Here is a 12,337-nt window from a genome sequence, read left to right as displayed (position 1 = left end):
CTACTTCAAGTAATTCATGGTTTATGATATCTAGGACCAGTACAAGGCACTGATAAGCATGAATGAAAATATATTTCTGTTTTGTATTTGTTTTTTGTTGACATAAAAAACAAAATCTCCAGTATAAACCACCTACCTGCACAATTGTATCTGCCCTGTGTGGGTAGGTTTAGTTGGCATACTCCTGGTTTATTTAATTTGATCTGATTGTTGTTAAATAATTATGCCACAACGTGCTTTACAGTGCTGGGACATTTAAGTCAACATTGCCATTTCAAGGTGAATATGAGGCAACAGTAGAGACTGTCAACTTTTATTTTTGGCTGTTTCTACACGTTTTACCTACTAAGAATAACAACATTGCCCGAGATTCATCCCACATTTTAAATGTTCGTTTTCAGCTGCAGTGTAATTTCGGCTGGAGTGTAAATTGATGGCAAAAAACTGACAAAAATGTAATGAAATATTAAGCTTTAATTTCTCCTTACAAACCTACATTTCCATAAATTCTGCCCTTTTTTCTCATTGATCGCATTTCTAATAAAACTATAATATTAAGGTTTTTTTCCGCACTGACTGCAATGCATTTACAGAAATTGTTATATGTGACATTTTTCAAACTAACTGAAAAATCTCATTAACTGCCATGCTTTGACAGAAAAAAACATCCAATCCACGCAATGCTGCCTGTAAAAAAAATAACTATACACAGACCTCATTAAAGTGTGTGCTAAAGTGTGGCCTGTTTGAGCTAATATCAGATGAGTAAATGTAGGTTTTAAAGTTGTGTTGGACACCTAGAGGATCAATATCTTAATTAAGAAGTTTCTCTGGCCCCTGGGCTTCCAGTTTATACATTCACTGGTAAGATTAAGAGGAGAACCGCCCACACAAGCAACAAACACCGAAACACACACAAGCTTGGCTTTATGTTAAACCCTGGCTCAGAGGAACACATGGAATTTGGAAAACACTTGCCTTATTTCCCGGATGGCCTTGTGTTTGTTCTTTCTCGCTCTCTTTCTCTCCTTTTCTTCCTCTTTCGCTCACACTCATTCTCTCTCCACCTCAATCTCTACTTTGAATAATTAGCTGTGTGAAATAGGGACATATTCCCTGGTAGATCTTTATAACACAGCGAGCTGTGCTCAGGCAGTAATCCAATTTTTATGTCAATTTGGACTTTCATTCACCCAGGTGTTGAAATTAAATTAGTGCACGAAGCCCATGGCAAATTTGTAAGCTATTAATTCAACAATAGTTAAAGAACATCTATTGGTACTTATTTACTATAGTAATTTAACTGAAAAAGACCCTGATGCTAGTGTACATCATGTCCACGAAATCTATTTGAAAGTTGTGTTCATTTTATTGATTATGTTCATGATATTAGGGCATTAGGGCATCAGACATTAGGGTGACTGAAATCTACTCATTAACATTGTAACAGCAGAAACACTCCAGAAGGTGTCTCCATGTCTCTATTACTAGTACAAGCACCACATTGCATTACGTTCAATCTTGTCCTTTTTTTTTAGTCATTTACATAAAACATTTTTTTTGTTCTTTGAATTCTATTTCAATTATAGAAAGACGGTAAGCTCAATAATTAAATGGTAATAATAAACTGCTCCCTGAACTCTTCCCTGTCAGGCTCTAAACACAGAATTTTTGCAACATTAGCCTGTCACAAAAAAACCTCATCTGGCTTTCAATTCCCTGTTGTCCTTTCAATGTAAACACATTGGGAAAGTATATGATATGAATACTGGACTGTTCTGTACAACTGTAGGCTATTTGTTCTGTAGCTTTTTGCCAATGTAGAGACTTAGGAATCTTTGAATATTAGTGCCCATAGATATTCCCACTGTAGACATTTATACTGCATGTTTTATATTCCATTGTGATAGGTTTTATGTAAATACAGTTTAGAATTATTGTTCATGTATATATTTGTAAGTCCATTCATCTTCAGTATGAATAGGCCTTACATATACCTAATAGTTTTTATAACTGACAAAATCGTTAATTTTAAAGTACCTGTCTTCAAGGCTTTTGTGTAATAAAATATATGCTATACTGCACCAGTAATTGACATAAGAGCGCATACTATAGAAAGTATGTTATAAGATTCCTTGATTTTGACTGCTCAAGTATGATTATAGGGTATGACAAGTACAGTGGGGCAAAAAAGTATTTAGTCAGCTACCAATTGTGCAAGTTCTCCCACTCAAAAAGATGAGAGAGGCCTTATTATAATGCACTTCATTTAAGTTATAATATTGGTATCTACAATTGAAAAGGTACAACTTAAACCAATGACTAATCTGTTTCGCAGATAAAATATTGGAATTGGGTTACAGATACATACATAGATGAAATGCTGGTTGGATTGCTTTAAAATTCAGAAATATTTTTTTCAATTAAAAGAGAGATTCAGTGAGATTCAATTAAACATTGAAATCGGTCCTGGTGTAATTTTTCAGTCAGAGACTGCTGTGATGATGCAATAAATGCTTTTGGGGATAATTTTTGTCTTCTGTGTCTCTTAAATAATGCAAGATGACCTTCAGAAGTGATCACTGTTTTTAAGTGATGTTATACTCCTGTGATCACAGTGGTCAAATTAAATTCCCTTTCTGCAAACTGTGGTTAGAGACCCATCTAATGTTTTGAGCTGTCAGGATGAATGCTGGGAATGTCACTCAGGGTCCAAATACTGTAGACTATTAGTTTAAGAATATTATTGACAGAAAGCTTTGATATGAATTAATAAGCAGATGATTACATTTTAGTCATTTCCTGTGGTTGGGAACTAGGTTGCTCCTTTGCCTCAGCTTCTTTTGTAATGTGATATTTTCTGATTGATTGTGATGTGATATTTTGCTTACTTTGTGGTATTTACTATCTTCAGCTTCTTTTGTGAGGTGATATTTGCTATCATAAGCTTTCTTCGTGTTTCGATATTTACTATCATGAGCTATCTTTGTAATGTAATATTTACAGTTATCTGCCTTCTATGTAATGTGATATCTACCATCATCCACTTTCTGTTAAATGTGAAATTTACAGTAATGCGCATTCTTTGGGTTGTGATATTTACTATTATCTGCTTTCTTTGGATGTTATGTTAGCTTAATGAACTTGGTAGGGACACACACATTGCCATTTATTTCATTTGCCAATGACAATATGTGTATCTCATCACATTAGTGGTTTATATCTGCATAATAGGTTGAAAGACTAGATAGGTGAATGTACTGAATGTACTGTATAAGGGTCAATGTAGAATTAGCCAGGCACCAGCTGGTTCTCTCAATTATCTTTGGAATTAATGTAGAACAGGTTCAGTGTAGACCAGGATCTTGCTGTTCAGAAATACAGCAATATTTTAGGAATGAAAAAGATGAATAATTTCCACCATTCAAATTTAGCGATGGCTATGATCAGTGGCCCTTAATATGTGCAGACTATCCCTTCACACCATCACAAATGCCCTTCTATATGCATGGCACAATGCACCGAATAAGCCACCATTATAAAACACCCACAGAATTTCTCTGATGGTGCTCATGAATAATGTCATTACCAAAGACGGATGACAATTGCAATGCTAAGACCTTGGTTTAAACTGATACATCCACATGTCACAAATAGATCTCAAATAGAGGTCTCAGAAATGGAAGGTCTTATGGAAGATCCATTAGTGAGGAAAAGGTTTGAAACTCGCTGATAGTGTTGGATGCTGTACTCTATACAGTATGGATCTGGTGATGCCTATCATAATATTCAGTAAAAAAAAAAAAAGATTGGTTTAAAACTAGTGCAATTATCAGTCACTTTACCTTCAAAGGTGCCATTGAATGTCTGCTATTATATTCCTACTTGCCCTATCCTGGTGTTGCTAACTATAGCCAGAAGTTGATATTGCACTTTTCACTAAATAGGAAGGTTATACAGCTACTTTGATTTCATTTTCCACTTCTGGATTTGCTGTCTTTTCACTGAGTTGGTATTAACACTCCAAATGATGACATACTAGATGGGTGCCAAGATCGGCACTAGCTTTAATCGGCCCATGAAATCAACTCATTGTGTCTGTCCTGCTTGTTCCTTTTTTAAGAGCACTTTAAGTGTATTGTGACATGGGTACATTTAAAAATATATATGATAATGACAATTTAGATATGATAATGACAATTTATCAAAATAATGTAATCATTCTGCAAGCCTCATCTTTAAGTGTTGAATAAGGCTTTTATTACCTTTTTAAATTCAGAGATGTTGCTAGTAGCATAGCATTATTAATGTATATGATATAGTTTTATGTGGCCAGTAAGGAAAGCATGGTCCATGCAATGTCAAAGCTTTTGGGTTTGATTCTTGCCAGGGCTTATATGTATATAAGTAAAATGTATGCACTTAAAGGTGGTTTTGGATAGAAGTACAGTTTGTTGTCCCCAAAAGTAGAACATTGTACTTCATACTATGAACAACAACTTTACCTGTGGCAGGATGGGCATTTGAAGGGCCAACTGAGTTTTTGAATTTGAGCACTTCAGAGTAGGCACTTCCTTGCTAGAACGCACCTATAGTGCCCAAAAGGATCTCGTTACCTGGTGCTTGGCTCTGCTCATCAGAAATCGCTTTTCTAGCCTCCTGCAGAAAACAACAGCTTAAGGGCTGTGTCGGTTTAGTAATTAAAATCTTTGACAAGGGGTTGTTTGATGTTTCCATTTGTCAGTTCATTTGATTTTTCTCTGCTTAAAATGTAAACAAAAATTGTCCAGACAGGATTAAGGGACATTAACTAAAGTTATGGTCACAGTCTTGTGAGTATACAATTACTTTGAACTCTTGATGTACAGATTTATGAACTCTTGATGTGCATTAAAGCTATACTGGAGGAGCATTGATGGAATGTAGCTTCCAGTAAAGAGTCAGTACTTGCCTGTGTCTGGCAGTGGTCAGGTCACCACACATGGGACCGTTATTCTGAAGAAAAACACATGCTAGACCAAGAACAATTAACACTCAAAATGTTCTTAAACGGCATATTGAGAGAATTAGTAAGATGTGCAATGGCTTAAGCATACCGTATGTTTGGTAGTGGCAGAGTAAGTCATTGGAGGAATGTATATTTTTCTGGGCTATCTATCTGAACAGCAAGGCATATTTAGTAGCATATATCTTAATGAAAAATTGTCATCCCTCACATTATCAAAGACTAACACATGAGTTTTATCAGGGGATATCAGTACAGTATGTCCATTTCATACGCATCTTCCCTGTACATTAGCATTTTTATAAATTACTCATTTGTTAAACCAAAAGGTGACTGTGTGAAAAGGCTGTGAGACAGAATGAGACAAACTGATGCAACAGCTGCTGCCTCAATTACTTTTCTAATTATAATTTCAGTGTATTATAAACAGAGGAACATTGTCCTAATTGGCTTGAATTGATTCACGCTTTCTACTGAGTCATACCAGGAAACTATATTTGATTTTATATATCAACAGATTTCTCCCAAGTGGTGCTGTGGTCTAAGGTGCTGTGGTCTAAGGTGCTGTGGTCTAAGGTGCTGTGGTCTAAGGTGCTGTGGTCTAAGGTGCTGTGGTCTAAGGTGCTGTGGTCTAAGGTGTTGTGGTCTAAGGTGTTGTGGTCTAAGGTGCTGTGGTCTAAGGTGCTGTGGTCTAAGGTGCTGTGGTCTAAGGTGCTGTGGTCTAAGGTGCTGTGGTTTAAGGTGCTGTGGTCTAAGGTGCTGTGGTCTAAGGTGTTGTGGTCTAAGGTGCTGTGGTCTAAGGTGCTGTGGTCTAAGGTGTTGTGGTCTAAGGTGCTGTGGTCTAAGGTGCTGTGGTCTAAGGTGTTGTGGTCTAAGGTGCTGTGGTCTAAGGTGCTGTGGTCTAAGGTGCTGTGGTCTAAGGTGTTGTGGTCTAAGGTGCTGTGGTCTAAGGTGTTGTGGTCTAAGGTGCTGTGGTCTAAGGAGTTGTGGTCTAAGGTGTTGTGGTCTAAGGTGCTGTGGTCTAAGGTGCTGTGGTCTAAGGTGCTGTGGTCTAAGGTGTTGTGGTCTAAGGTGTTGTGGTCTAAGGTGCTGTGGTCTAAGGTGCTGTGGTCTAAGGTGCTGTGGTCTAAGGTGTTGTGGTCTAAGGTGCTGTGGTCTAAGGTGTTGTGGTCTAAGGTGTTGTGGTCTAAGGTGCTGTGGTCTAAGGTGCTGTGGTCTAAGGTGCTGTGGTCTAAGGTGTTGTGGTCTAAGGTGCTGTGGTCTAAGGTGCTGTGGTCTAAGGTGTGGTGGTCTAAGGTGCTGTGGTCTAAGGTGCTGTGGTCTAAGGTGCTGTGGTCTAAGGTGCTGTGGTCTAAGGTGCTGTGGTCTAAGGTGTTGTGGTCTAAGGTGTTGTGGTCTAAGGTGCTGTGGTCTAAGGTGCTGTGGTCTAAGGTGCTGTGGTCTAAGGTGTTGTGGTCTAAGGTGCTGTGGTCTAAGGTGCTGTGGTCTAAGGTGCTGTGGTCTAAGGTGCTGTGGTCTAAGGTGTTGTGGTCTAAGGTGCTGTGGTCTAAGGTGCTGTGGTCTAAGGTGCTGTGGTCTAAGGTGCTAATGTGTCACAGCCAGTGAAGACCAGGGGGCTTCCATGGGTAGTGCACATTACCATGGCATCTCCCAGTGCTAGAGGTGACCGGTAGGGGAGTCCTTGTTTTATCTTGAAAGGATATACAATTTGATCGAAGAAATTACAACTCACCGACACAATATTGCTAGTCTTTAACACACTGCAGTCATAAAGTACGTATTCTCAAGTGAAACAAAAGCCAATCAATAGCTGCCGTTGTAGTCTAGCTATAATGACACTCCTACTAGGACTACAACTGTAGTCCTAAGCGGCTTAATTGTTAGTAATGTTAGATAATCCAGAACTAAAGACTTGCATAATTGGTGAGATACTTCATTAAATTGCCTAGATGTGATAAGAGAAGAAAGTGTGAATGAACAATTCCACCACTCCCTTTCTCTCTGAAAATTACAGACTATTCATTGGGCCAAATCTCTCCTTCCTTTCTAAAAAATGCCAAAGATGCTAACACCTGCAAAATGTTGATTTATCATAAACACTGGAATCGATACTCCTCGTGTTTCATTGAAGGTCTTCAGTACCATTTGTGTTTACATAGTCTGTCCACAAATGCTTACATTGTAGAGGTTAAAACACAGCAAATGTCCTAAGTTTCTGCTGTAAGTTATTTGAGAGTAAGCTAAACTTTAATATGCAATTCAAAATGTTACCACTTTGTTTTAAAATGCCACATTATTGGTATGCAGCCCTAATAAATCTTTTGTCAAACAGAATTTTTTGATGTAAGGAAATATTTAATACTAAAATCTTACTTTTCTGAAACCAATTTTAGAACACAATTTATAAGATCCTTTTAAAACCACTCTCAATCTCCATCCAAGCTTCATTTTAAGAAGGCACACGGGCATTAATGGAAAATAAATACCTCACATCGGAGTCAGTCAGCCCTAGCAATTTAGCAGCATTAGGCGGTTTCTTTAGACTGATTCGCTGAGAGAGGCGGATGGTTCCCTTCAGTTTGTGTTGCATTAGCATCAGTGATGGAGGAAAAAGTGAAGAAGAACAATAAGAAGAACCAGGCAGCTGCAGCCCTTTGGTTGGCTTAGTGTTAACAGGAAGGAGGGTTGGAAACATGGTCAGGGCTGCATTTGCTCATCAGGGTCTTTCCTTGGCTTCCATTGTCACTGAAATGGGCAAGTGGTAATACTTCTGCTGGTATGGAATGTGGTCTATACACTCTAGTACACTGAACACTCAAAAGGCTGGGCTCCCACAATTCATATAAAGATGCCAAGTAGAGAAGATGTCCCAAAAGTGTGCCTGTATATACTCTGCCGATTGCCTACTGACTCTCTGTAACATTTTAACTATCTACTAAATCTAACGCTTACCTATATCCTAACCCTAAATTGTATTCTATCCCCAACCTTAACCCTTACCTTAAACATTATTCTAAACCTAATCCTAACCTTAACATTAGCAAGCAGTTGTTTATCCACCAATAGTAAGTTTAAAGTTTGTTGATAGTATTAATATCTATATAGCATTTACAGTAAGAAATAGGGACTCTCAAAATAATGTGTACCCTAACTTACTAATTTCTTTAGTAAATTAGCTTCCTGTGAAACATATGTTAGCGCAATTATTGCTAAAATAAAGTATCATTAAAATAATGATACTGCCTAGCTATGATTCTTGTATTAACAAGGATGTGAAAATAATTTACCCCGGTAAAATGGATAGTCTAACTACTGAAGGGTTTGTATTGAAGCAATTTGCGAGTTCATTTTGCATGTCTGTGGTCTTTGTGGGACCAATGCATTGGTAGACAATTAGTAAATTGTCTGCTTGCCTGGCCATGCTATGTTAATTTCCTTTTTTAAAGGTGTCACATGTGGGATTTGTCGCCCATATGGTAGGGTTTTGGCTCCCCATAAATGCCAGATACATTGCTGCTTGCCCCCAGCCACTATATAAAATCAGGATTTACATTTTGGCAAAAAGTGCTGGCCCAGTTTGGTAAGAAATTATTGGTGAATAATATCACCAATCACAACACAGGTAATTAAGTATTGTAAAACACTATTATACCACTATTACTGCAGATAAATTATTGTAATTTTCTAAAATGAAAATACTAAAATAAATTACCCATGTGTTAGACTTTTCAGTAGCTATATGGACTATAACCATAGTATAACCAATATAAGGAGCTCCACCATTTAAGTAGCATAATCATCTCACAGGGGGCCACATCGGAGCTGGGTTCTAAAATGCAATCACACGATTCAAATCCTCAAATGTTACCAATGTTTATGGTCATAACACAGATTAGGAAGAATAGCAGTGCACCCGTATACATTTGCCAACCTATTTGAATTGGTTCTAATGGGACCAAGATAGCTACTGTATATCCTGAAAAGCCTATTGGCTGAGGAAGAACATTGGAGGTGTTTTTAATATACAATGCAATGCTAATGGATGGAAAGATGGAAAGTAAAAGCATAGTCAAATAATGTATAGCATGTCATCTCATGGGAAACACCTGACGCCTGAATTTACCACTTCAAACACAAATATATCATATTTTGACTAAAACGATGATTTACTGTCACAGTTAAGCTGTGGGCATTGTCTTTTACAAGGAAAAAAATGCAACTCTTGTGGTGCTTTACATTTATTTTATTATCACAGTTGGAGCTAGAAATCCCCCAGAAATAATTCCCAAGATAATATTTGGACTAATTCAGTTTTGCCTATTTTAGCATCTCATTAGAATTTTCTCTTCTAGGCATTTTAAGTTTCACACTCTATTACCTTTTACCAGCTTTCGATTTCGACCCCCTCCTCCATGGATTAGCTTTTTCACACAATATCAAAACTACAAAATTCTATTTGGAGAACAACAACAACAAGCTACACTGACTGTATCACCTTAGCTGCTGTAGGCCTCCCTCCATTCAAACATGTCATACAGCAATTAGCTGATAAGCCTGTAGCTCTGCAACGGGATTAGAAACTCGAGTTTCGTTTTAAGGCTGGCAGCTACCTTGTGTCCCCTAAAGCCATGTTCCACCTCTACACTGTTCTGAGAAAAAGTTTAGCCTACCCTCCAGCCATTAACAAATAACCTATTGTAGGCTACCTTCTTTCAACGTTTTACAAACACATCAAACAGCAATTACCTGTTACACTCTAGCCCAGTGTCTGGATTTAAAACCCTAGATCAAGTTCATGCCAAGCAGAAGTTTCCTGGCGTCCTAGCAAGCTATGATGACTGCCATAACCAGGTGAGGCCCCTGCATTATCCCAGTGTTGTTCTGTGATCTTCCAGAGAGCTTTCTTCTATTGCAGTGTGTCAGAGGGGCTGAAATGCTGTGGAGGATGCACCGCCTGAGAAACATCCCTTGTTAATCTGACACAACACCATACAGGGGCCGGTAAACCATCACTTATACACAACACCATACAGGGGCCTGTAAACCATCACTTATACACAACACCATACAGGGGCCGGTAAACCTCTCAGCCTTGTCCCCAGTCAACATTTAACCTAAAACAATAGCAGCACCTTCTAATAAAAACAAGCATGATCATTCTCAGCTTTGTCTGTTTTGTCCCACGACACCGCAAAATGTCCCTCTAATCTCCAGACTCCGGCAACTTCCAGCATATTGGCGTCCTGCTTGTGAAGCGGAGGTTGGGCAGCATCTTTTTAAGTGTGATAGATGGAGGTTTAGTTTCAGGCTGCTGCTGCCTCCTCATTTTCTGTCCCGGCCCTACCCTAGAGACATCAGGGATGAGCCTGGATGAGCTACAATATTGTTTCTCAAAAAACCTTTATTTTTTTAACACAATATGGAAAAACACTCCTCGTTCATGTTGCGGAGTACACACTTAGTCACCCAAAGAGGAGACTTTCACTGAACCTTTTTGCCGGTAAAAACCCAATATTATATTATTACGAGGTTTTCTGGGGGGAATTTAAACTCCAGGTTTGCATGAATAACTGATGATTATGTGTGTAGATGCATGCATCGACGACCTGTGGTCCACGCCTTTTTGCCGGTTCCACCTGTTTAACCCAGTCAGATTTGCCCTTGCCGTGCCATTTTACTTCCTCAAATATGTATTCATTTAGCAAGCCATCACATTTCAGTTCAACTATCCCATCAACAGTCTCTCAATGTCCAGGGATGTCTCTCTGCAAGCAGCAGTGCTGGGAATGAAACCCAGGTTGCTAGGAGTTGTCATCTACTACTTCAGTGTACTGAACTATACCATACTGTTCTATACTGAAGTGTACAATATTAAACATACAATATTATATTATATTTTACATTACTGTAATGTACTGTCCTTTACTGTACATTATTGTACTGCACTATACTGTGCCTTTGTGCTCTTTTCTGTGCTGTACCCTACTGTACTATATTTTGTGTCCTGTACTATACAGTACTGAACAATACTGTGCTGTAAATAACAGTACTATACTGCTCAATATTACTGTGGTATACTGAAATATACTGTACCCTATTACTGTACTGAACTATAGTGAACTATATTATTGTACTTACATTTTAGTTTACTGGGTATTGTTTAAACCCCAATTAAACTGGTTATGGTCTCTAAAAACAAGTCCTTGTTTCAAGGCAAAGGACTGTGTCCAATCACTCTGATGTGCCTGTATTATGTTGGCCTTGTGCCTTGATGCTTGAAGGTGTACTTCGGGATTTAGGATAATCTCCCACTTACCATGTAAGATGAATAGATTTATAAAGTTATAGTGGTGATGGTGTGATAGAATTGGTTGTGTGTTTGATTATCAGTAACATTAACTAATTTATAATGTATTGATTACTATATATCGCTTAAGAGTATAAATGCCCTTGATAGTTTTAGCTTCCTGCTTTTTTTGGCAAAATCACCTTTTTGCTATTAATTCCACCAATTTCACTAATGTACGATTAACATGCAACCATCTTCCTTAAGAAAATATATTTAAAACGGCATTCAGCAACATAAAAGTTTCAATTTTATTTTTATGAATGAATTCAATACTATTACGTGTTTACTACACGTAAATGAGGAACATTATAGTATGGTTTAATACATTTTACAGTTTTTTACAACATCCTATAGTGAGTGTGTCACAATAGATGTAGGTACAACTTTATTTGGAAACTCAATCTGTAGGTGCCCTACCAACTGTCATAACCAGGTGATGCCCCTGCATTTTCCCAGTCAACATTTCAACTATCTACTGACCCTAACCTTAAACCTCATCCTATTTCTAAACTTAACCTTTTACCTAGCACTTACCCTAACTCATATTGTAAACCTTAAATTTAGCAGACATTCACTTTCAATTAATTATCTTATAACACTTACCCTAACCTTAAACCTCATCCTATCCCTAACCTCAGAACTTTCCCTAAGTCTTACCCTGACACCTATTGTAAACCTAAACCTAACCTTAAACCTCATCCTATCCCTAAACTCAGACCTTTCCCTAAGTCTTACCATGACACTTATTGTAAATCTAACCCCAACCGTAGCAAGTATTTACTTAGTTTTTTGACAATTTGTCATCTACAGATCATATTGACTATCCAAATGAAGTGTTACTAAGATGTATTCTACATTGGGGAGTATTGTTGTCTGTAGTACAATATACTACAGTTTACTACAGAATACTATGGTAAGTACTCTGGTATTGTATGGCTAACTGCTGTATGTTTTCATGTGGGAAGTCTCATCTTGATAATGGC

This window comes from Esox lucius, chromosome 12, assembly GCF_011004845.1.
Source record: "Esox lucius isolate fEsoLuc1 chromosome 12, fEsoLuc1.pri, whole genome shotgun sequence".
NCBI lineage: Eukaryota > Metazoa > Chordata > Actinopteri > Esociformes > Esocidae > Esox > Esox lucius.
The sequence above is the reverse complement of the archived record's forward strand: the minus strand, read 5'-3'. Positions refer to the sequence as shown.